This window comes from Struthio camelus, chromosome 18 (assembly GCF_040807025.1).
Source record: "Struthio camelus isolate bStrCam1 chromosome 18, bStrCam1.hap1, whole genome shotgun sequence".
Taxonomy (NCBI): Eukaryota; Metazoa; Chordata; class Aves; order Struthioniformes; family Struthionidae; genus Struthio; species Struthio camelus.
The window spans coordinates 17,932,836-17,942,705 of NC_090959.1; the positions used below are offsets into that span (position 1 = coordinate 17,932,836).

The window sequence follows — 9,870 nt, forward strand, 5'->3', positions numbered from 1 at the left end:
CATTTGCTGCGATCACACAAGTTCTCTTGCGCAGAATAAATCCATGCTGAAGCCTCTTCCTAAATTTTCAGGACTGTGAAAGCGTATATGACAAATAATGGACTTTTGAGTTCTGGAGAACACAGTGATGCCAAAGAGAGGCTGTTTAGCACCATCGTGCTGTGACTAGAAACTTGTTTTGCCTGGTCATCCTTGTCAGTTGTGTCCTTACGCTTTTTCAGCAGTGGCCCACTGTTTGTACATATCCTGCACGCTTTCTTGGAATGCAAAAAGATGCATCAGCTGTGATCTATAGGTAGGAGCATGCTCTGATGTCCACAAAAAAAAATCAGTGAGGATTTATCTAAAAGTGCCAGCAGAAGGATCCATAATCAGAGTCAGCTTCTAGAGCCGGAACAGCAGTTAGTTGATGCAGCACACAGACGCACCTTCCTGCCTCGCAGAATCCGTTTAAGGAAACAGCTTTGCAGTCAGAGTTTTCCAGGATGACGAATAAAATTACCGTCAAAAGATTTCCCAGGTTCCTGGAGAGCCCGGCAGGCAGAAGAGTCAAGCCCATTGCTGAGTTCCCTTGGTGCATCCTCCCTATAGCATAACTGCAATGAAGGAATCCAGCTCGGTCAGCTGATAGGTAAGAGGTAAACATCTTGCTGTGCAAGCACAACTGGACTTGGGTCTCTCTGACCTTGTACCGCCTGAAGTTATTACTTTTTTGCTGTTGTTGTTGCAGTTGCTCTGTATGGTCATAAAAGACTACACAAGGACGCTGAGTTCCTCCATTGGGCAGTTTTGCTGCAGCTTCAGTCCGTATAGCCAGGTCTATACTGCTAATAATACATCAGTAGAGACCTGTGGAGTACAACCAGAATGGACATGGAACAGGATTCTGAAAAGTGACAGTGGCCGTTGCATAAGGAATCCTGCTGGAATAGTCAGGCGTGGTATGCTGATAGCTCTTTTACATCTTGAACAGTAATCAAATGTCAGGATTTCAGCGTCATGGTATTTGTCACGTTTTAGACTTGTATAAAGCACAAGTTGTTATAGGAAGCACAGACTTCTTATTCCACGTTCTTTTACATACCAAGTGAGCCCTCTGCAAAACTTTCCAACCAAAGACAGGATGTTTCTGAGTAATTACATCATAATACCGTCTTTTTCAGATTTTTGTATTGTTTGAGACAGGCCTATTTTGCTCATGGCAGTTTACAGAAATTTATTTCTCTGAAGAGTTGCTGTATATTTCCAAGCTGAAACAGCTTCAGCACCCATACTTAGTAATCACTTTTTCCTTTAACGTGCTTTACACTGAGATGAAGTTAATCAGCTAATAGTCATAGAACTCATGCCAATGGCCTTATTTGAACACTGGCAGAAGATTAACTTTCTCTAATCTCTCTGGAATTTCCCTGCTATGCAAATATTTATTAGCAGTTAGCAGCAGGAGGCAAGAGGTTTCCTTTATAAGAAAAAGCTTTTTAATGCTTTTGACAGTATCTGTTAATCACAGCACTATCCATAGCACCTGAGGAAGTGATCATCTATACAGGTTACAGAGCTGCGCAGAAGCCCCTTAGCCCACGTATGCCCATCTGTGAGCAGACCTAAGAAAAAAAAATCATTGCTGAACTTGACTGTGGACTGTACTTACAGCCCATGCTCTAATGCACATCCTATGACAGAGAATCTTTTTATGTGACCATGAGCTAAAGGTCTCAGGATAACTACCTGTCATACAGCAGGTGGCTCCAAACAAAAGCAGAAGTGGATTTCAACCAGAGCATATGTTTATATCAAAGTAGACGCTTTGAGACAAGAAAGAAAGGGTAATTTGTAACCACTGCAGTTTATATAGAGACAATTCTGCCTAAAGACAATTCTTTCAAGACTAGCTGTGCATCATACCATGTGGGAAAAGACAAAAACCTTCTGAATGGCCCATGCACCTGCATTCAGTTCAGGCCTGAAGGACAGCCAGGTTTGAGAGGTACTGCATATTTGGTATGCAGAATTAGAATTGCAGGTGTGCCAAAATGTGAGGCCAACATGAAATCAATGATCATCTACTGAGGTGAATAATTGAAGGGACAGCATAGACAGCAGAATGGACAATTCTAGAACACAAGCAGGGCCACCCCAGCAAAGGAGAGGGAGCTGCAGTGTTGAAAGATGCTATTTCCTTGATAACAGTGTCACCACAAGCCCTGTGATTAGAGGAGGAAGACAGCAGAGGAGCAGATGCATCTGATTCTTAGCTAAGGACCGGTCACGTTCTCTAAAGACTGGAAGTAGCAGCTAGGCTAAAAAACAGGGTGGTGGGAACAGTCCTAGAGCTAAGAAGTTGATTTTGACAGCATTAGACTAAGACCTGAGGGTACAATGTCATTCTTTTTGATTTGGCATGCTGTTAAAGAAGCTAGCCCTGTTGATGTGGTGACAATTTTGTCTTCATTTGGAACTACTGAAAGATACAGGATAACTGAGTTACAGCACTTTGCCAGTACCACCTAGCACCAGCCCATGCTAGTGCAAGGCAACAGTGATGCAAGTTCGCCTCACTGCAAGGGCCTGGTGGGATGCCTGCTTCTCAGTGGTGCTGATACAAGATTGTATCCTATGCCCTTTAGCATCCCATCCCACAGAACCAGAGGAAATGCCAGGACAAATCAGGCACAGCTTCTAGCTAAGTCCGACATCTTATTTAAGGCATTGAACCGGTACCAGCTGTTTCAGGGCAAGGTGCAGAAGCAAGTAGAAGGTATTACAGGATAACCTGCCCTTGATTATCCTTCCTGCTCCCTGTCAAACTGAAATCAGTCCATCCTAGAGAAGTGGGCTTAATATCTTTCCTCGACCTCTAGTTTATTTTTGAAGTTTTCTTTTTAATTCCTAATCTAGCTAGTCTTAGTCTTGTCCTTCAAATATATAGCCTAGATTCTGACCTCTTCCTACTTCTGTACAGTTGATGTATACTATAGCATCATTTCTACACCAACATGTAGGGCATGTCTAGCAGTTCAGCAAAGGTAAGATCTGTCTATACACATTACAGTGAGTAACCTTAAGCAAAAGGGTGTTTTACTGTGGAACTGATGAGTCTGGAAGCATGCTTCCACTCAGCGATGATGTTTCAGCTGGTGTTGGGCGTGTGACTGTTAGGCTAGGTCATGCTTTCCAGAAGTAAGTGCTCTTTACAAATCAGCATGAATAACTAACTATAAGGTACCACTATGGGTCTGGAAAAAAATAGAAGCTTAAAAATGGTCCACAGTTAAAACCCTGGATGCAAGTATTTAAAGGACTCTGAATTGATTAGGCATTTCATTATTTTCTGAAACAACAAAATGGGGCTTTACTGCTAGCAAAGGGTATTGGTTCAAGGAGGGAACTTCTGAATGAATCCGTGAAGAAAGACAAGGAGCTGTACTTTCACTGGTCTTTAACGTTATCGCCTCAAATAATCATATACATTTTTTTCATTATTATTAATGCGGAAGGTATCTGACTGGCAGCCACAGATAGCGGTGTCCACAAATAAAGGAAAGCAGATTTTGCCTCTGCTTGCAGCTTTACTAGCGACCCTCAGCCTTTCCCAAAAGAAGTACCACAGAGTGAATCCCCCCCCAGTCTTGTGCCCATTTTCAGAGACTGAAAGGATTGATTCCAAGTGTTCGCGTATGGTTTTCCCAAAAGGTGGTTGGACACACGTGCAGCAAGATAAACGAACTGAACTGATCCTGCCAGAGAGGCAAGGAAGAGGCTGGATGCCCTCTCAAAATCCCTTCCAGCAGAGTTTTCTGTTATGATTTGGCCCAAAACTGTCTCCAACGAGATATAAGGCGGCAGAGAGATGGGAATAGCCTTTGCCTTCTGCCAATTTACATTCCATTTTGATGCCACGAACACTGCCTGGAGAAGAGAAGGCTCGGGCCGGGGGGTGGGGGGGGGAAGACTTATCAATGTGTATAAATAGCTGAAGGGAGGGTGTAAAGAAGACAGAGCCAGACTCTTTTCAGTGGTGCTCAGTGACAAGACAAAGAGCACAAACTGATGCACAGGAAGTACTGTCTGAATATGAGAAAACACTTTTTTATTGTGAGGGTGAGTGAGCTCTGGAACAGGTTGCCCAGAGATATTGTGGAGTCTCCATCCTTGGAGATGTTCAAAAGCCATCTGAACACAGTCCTGGGCAACCTGCTCTGTGTAACCCTGCTTGAGCCGGGGGGGGGGGGGGGGGGGGGGGGTTGGACTAGATGATCTCCACAGGTACTTTCCAGCCTTGGCCATTCTGTGATTCTGTGAAAAGTGACAATCTCTCTCACTTCATCTTTGGGTGGTATGCCAGCAACTGGATCCACTATTGCATATTTTCAGTTGAAAACACTCTATTCTGATTTTCAGCAGAAAGAAATAGGATCAAGGGTAAGAGGCAGTGCTCTCCATGCATGTTGCCCACTCTCTTTGGGAATGGTGAACACCCAATTGTCACACTTCCTGCAAAGGTTCGCTATTGTTTCTAGTGCTTCATAATAAGAGGCATCAAAGAATTGTAACATCTGATTAGGCATATTTACTGTAAGCAACTATATCCTTCTCTGGACAGTTCTTTTTTTTTCCTTCCTCTTCTAAGCTGATTCATACAGTTGTATTCTAGTAATTTGCCAGACCAGGAAAATGTCATCAAATGAGATTTATCAGTATTCCCACTGAGCTCAGTGGGAGCTGAGCTAGCCCAGCAGGAGGGCCTTACCAAACCCTATCGGAAAGTAGCTTATTACGATAACAAAAAAGGTACAGACAAGCCCAGCATGAATCAGATAGATAGTGTCTAATGCATTCTTCAGTGCTAGAGGAAGGACCATAAAGTTGTAGAACAAAGGCACTATCAGAGAATGGAAATATGGGTCTACCAGGATGAAAGTGGTATTGAGGGGGCAGTTTTTTCTACTGGACTTCATAGAGCAATCGTTCTTGTCTCAGCAGTTTAGCCATCTTTCTGCAGAAATACTGGCCTCAGAGAGCATCTGCAGCCTAATCTCAGCATTTGACTTAGATCAGGATCCACTTTCTGCCAGAAGGAGCGATGAAATCATTCTTTCTATAAAACAGCAGTACAAAAGCACACAGAGTTCTTCTTCAAGAACCAAGGTGTGACCGCTCTTGGGAAAACAAGGCTCGAATCTGGTGGTTGTACTTACTGAAACTGCTTTGCAGACTTCACTGGACTGCAAAAGGGTCCCCACACTAAAGAGCAGGAGGAGGATGGACACCTTCTCATGACATCAGGACTTTCAGAAAGTCACATAGTTTTGAGGGAACAACACCTACATGCTGCATCTGTGACGTGCCTGCAAAAAAAGTTAAGCGAAGAAGCCAGTGCAGGGCACAACCACAAAGGACAGAAAATCCTGAGAAAAGAAAACGCATGTTCTTGACTTTGCAGTAACTTGGCTGGGCCCTGTTCACACTGTCGAGAGAAATCTGCATTTTCCTAGAAATCTATCCTTTGCCTAGACCCACAGCGTATTAGCAGTGTCACGCAGACAGACAGACACGCGGAGGCTGTGCCCAGCACTTTCCGCTGCTCCAATGCGCCCGTTGCCCTGCTGAAGGAATTAAAAGCGGTAATTACAAACGGGAGAGAGAGGAAATCAGGAGCGTCCCAAGCTCTCATTAGGCCGCAGGATGTCAGAGAATCTAGAGCAGGTGCTTTCTCACACCGGAACTTTACACAAGTTGGCAATCCCCTATAAAAAGTCCTCCTGGTGTATAATGCACATTTTGTTTGCTGGACCTCAGGCATTTCCTGCGGCGTTGATGCTCGGTTTTGTTTCTAGTGCTTCTGAAATCCCTTACGGAGTTTTTTTCCACACTCCTCTGGTAAAACCAACTTCCATGATGACTACTGGGGGCTGTTAGTTTCCCTATGCTTGCTTAGGCATTTTTTTATATCTGAAAACAGTTCACAAGGATACACTTCCCAGCAATTAGTACTGCCTGCTCTGAGTAGGGCAGCCAGTACAATTTCATCTGCACAACTCAGATCTGATCACAAGAGTCTTTATCCATGACACTAATTACCTTGGAGCGATAGGCTGATTACATTTTCTGATGAAACAAAGAAGCAACTAAATACTACAAAGCAGTCAGAACCCTCTGTAGGAAAAAAGCATGACTGAGGACTGGAGCAGAAAACTTGGACAATGCAGTGTTCAGCGTCACTGGGGGAAAAAACTGACCAGAACTTCTTCCATAAAGTAAGTTCACACCAACTAGAAACAAGAAGAGGAGGAAGATTTTCAATGAATTAGTCAGCTGTGGAATTCAGCCCCATTTCTAAACACATAAAATCACTTTCTGGAGCTAGAAGGAATCCTCTCACTCCTACTCTATTACGTTGTCTTTCCTTGAAGCTGACTCCAAATGAGTTTGCAAAATTTGATTTTTTTTTTTTTTTAAACAAGTGTCATCTACTGAATGCCACATTACCCATATCCTCTTTTGAGGATGCCAGGAGATCATCAGAAAACTGCTTCTGAAGCAGTTTCACCTTTCCCACGATCATGTTGTCAGGTGCTACCAAAAGGCAGTTATGAAGATGAGGTAGTAGATACATTCATTTACGAATTCACGGGATAAAACACCCTTCACTTTCCTGGAGAGAAAAATCCTTGCTGGCAGAACAGGCAGTAAGCTCGTTAACACTACTAGCAACTCATGAGTAATGTCTTCTTTTTGTAGATGACACTGTCTTTGCCAAGCCATCTGCACACGCACCACCAGTGCAGTTACACGTTTCCCATGCAGTCCTCCCCTAAGAGCTACTCCCTTCCAAGGCGGACGTGACAGGAGCAAACGCCTGCAGAGGACTCTAATGCTTAAACCCACCTGCTGTCCAACCCGCCTGCCTCACAGAGGCTCATCCTCGGTCAGCTGTGCCTGAGACGTGAAGCACAAGCAAGCAGCTATGGACAGAAATGTCCTGCTGTTGCGCTGCCACTGCCCTGCCAGGGATCGGCCCAGCAGCTGGGGGAAGCAGCTGCCGGCGTGCAACAGGCACAACTTTATTTAGAAAATGCTTCGTCATTTGAAGCTTACATCCCTCAGCCTCGGGGATGTCACAGTGGATGACTGGAGGCACTAATTCAAATCTCCGATCCAGCTGTAAGAAGCCTGTGTTCAGGATATACCATAAGCACTACTCTAAGGACAGACGAAACTCACTGTAAAATTGAGCAGCTCCTTAAATGCTTTGCTGAAACAGAAAGCTGCAGAGTTCACGTGTTCCAGTGCAATTCCTATCCAGAAACTCCTCTGCCAGTTCTCAGAAGTCAAATAACCTGACACCAGCTTCCCTGCAAACTTCCTTAAGCTTTTTTTTTTTTTGAGTCATACTCTCCCACAAAAATTGGTTGCTCCATAAAGAAAACAAATGCCCCAACGAGAAAGTCACAAAGAAAATAAGGAGTTCTTTGTTCCCAGAATCAAGCAGTACAATTAGGCCCTCCTCAGTGGCTGGTCCTTTAAACAGTAACGTTCAGCTGAACGCACAGGCTGCCCTAGCCTTTTGTTTTGAGATTTTGCTGGGCATCCGTGTTTTGCCGCTGAAGCCCACTGCTCACTCAGACGTGCTTTTGTACGTGGAGAACCGGCTCACCTGTGTGATCCTAAGGGCTGTCATGCCCTGCTGTGAGATTTTTTTTCCTCCTAGACTAAACAACGCTTAGTTTTACATCTAAGGCCGTGCGTAATACCCACATGTGTTGAACACCACGCTTTCTGCACGAAGGGTGAAACCAGCTGGTTACCTGTGGCAGTGGGAGGACAGCTACCGAGTCAAAACACAACTGCTCCCACGTAGCTGTGTCCTCTGCAAGGATTAAACTCTCCCAAATTAGCTCCCATGTTCTCAGTGTGGTGGAAATTTTGACAGCTCATCTCTAGGCAATGAGAAGAGATAGGATCACAGGATTTTTACTCTGCAAACTGTGAAAGACCTAATAAAAGTCATATGAGTGCAGCTGCTGTAAAGTGCAGGGCATCTCCGTAAATGAGAGGTGCTGAGTCACAGGCTCGGTTGTTTCTGCATGACATCATATCGGTACACAACCTACGAAACTGGGCGAAAGGAGAACTTGATTTTGCTTTTGCCAGGGGTAATTTGTGTTTCAGGTTCAGCGTCATGAACTGGGGAATCCTAGTCTTATCTTCCAAGTTTCCCTCTAAATATTCCTTGTCTTCTGGGAAGGCCAAGACAAGTCCAATAAATTGCCTGCCAACCTTCAGTATCGCAGAAAGTAGTACAGAGACAGAAATAGAAACTAGAGGTGGGGATGTTGGTGGTCAGACTGAGACTGAGCAAGAACTTCAGAGCGTGTCCCTGCAGCTGATCTCAACTCTCCAAACCTTTATGTGGTCCTTTGTGCTTCACAGTGGAAAACACCCTTCCCTCCAGACACCTTGAGCTCAGAAGCTGGGCCCAGATCACCCAAGGCACGTATCCGCCAAGCTTGTATTTCTAGTTAGAGATATCTGGGAGGTTGTCCTTTCCTTGCCGTTCTGCAGAAAAATGACAAATCTCCTGGCCCCGCTTCCCTGTGTTACAGCTAAGTCAAGTCCAGCCCAGCTGCAGCTCAGCTACGATCAGAGCAATGTCTGGGAGAGCCCCAAACCAAGCACTGGCCGCTGCTGGCACAGAAAGGGCGACCTGGTGCTCCGGGTACCTGACGCTCTTCCTGGGCGAGCAGTCGCTGTGCTTTTTCTCACACAAGCGCAATACTAACTCTCTGGTTTCCAACGTTATTTAGTCATTCAGGGACGGCGGGCTGTCCTAGCCCTCTCCCTAAACATTGAGTAAGATGGAAAATGCCAATGTTTTTCAAGGGGTAAGCAAACAATTGCTTTGGGAAGACCCCTATTTTACGCTGACCCAGGTAGCAATACAGAAAGCACTTGTTCCAAATAGTCAGAGAATCATGTAAGTGTACTATAATCATCATTCCAAGCTTCCTGACCAAGTTTCCCAGAAAACTGATGTGAGCAAAGGGCATCAGAAGGTTTAACCAACTTATTCTATTTTTGTTCAAGCTAACAGGATGCAGTGCCCAGACTGAGACTTACCGTGACATATTAAGTGCCTTGTGAGCAACCTAAGGGGGCCCAAACACCAGCTGAACAAACAGAAGAAAGAAAACTGCTTCAGCCTTGATCCTGTTCTCTGGATTAATTCCCGTGAGTGAACTTTTAAGCCTCTCTAGGCAGAAGCAAGCTTCTCTGTAAAAGACAAGAGTCCTTCCATCATCCACCTGGAAGCAAACTCTGGGAACAAGTGAAAATTAAAACATGCTCTGTAACGCTCTTTGGATCCGCAAGAAACTGGATCCAAAGTTTGGGTAAAAAAGAGAATCTTGTACTTTACTTCTTTAGCTCCCTTCTTTCACTTATCGATTGACTGCCGAGTCAATATGCTAAAAAAAATCAGTGCCTCCTCTGCAGAATAGCGGTGGGCAATTTCAAACAGGTTCAGTATAAAGCAACGTTCCCCAAGTCCCTTGACACAGGATCTCCAGGGCTGAGCCTGCCACGAAGCAGCCGGTCTGGCTGCCGAGCGCGGGGAAGGACACGGAGTGAAGGGCAACCTCTGTCAAAAGGAAAACGTGCAGAAATCTGTATGCAGAAGAAGGAATTTGCCTGACCTGTCATTTGGTCATGCCTGCAGGGCCAAGGATCGTTGGAGTTTGTTGGGATCAGGATTATGAAACGGTAACGCAGCCCTGCTCAGATCCCACTCCATGCCTCTCCGCACCTCGAAAAATCCCCTTTCGGTTTGCTCTAGTGGTCACAGCTGTCTTCATCTACATGTGGAGGTGT

At 45.0% G+C, this 9,870-nt stretch overlaps 1 long non-coding RNA gene across 1 annotated transcript; it reads right to left on the minus strand.

Moving 5' to 3' along the window:
• Positions 1-1,458: 1,458 nt before the first annotated feature.
• LOC104149370 (uncharacterized) lies at positions 1,459-9,870 on the minus strand. Its single transcript, XR_695321.2, has 4 exons — positions 9,696-9,870; positions 9,121-9,273; positions 5,199-5,348; positions 1,459-1,604 (listed from the first exon to the last, which is right to left on the minus strand). It is a non-coding gene; the product is annotated as an uncharacterized lncRNA (long non-coding RNA).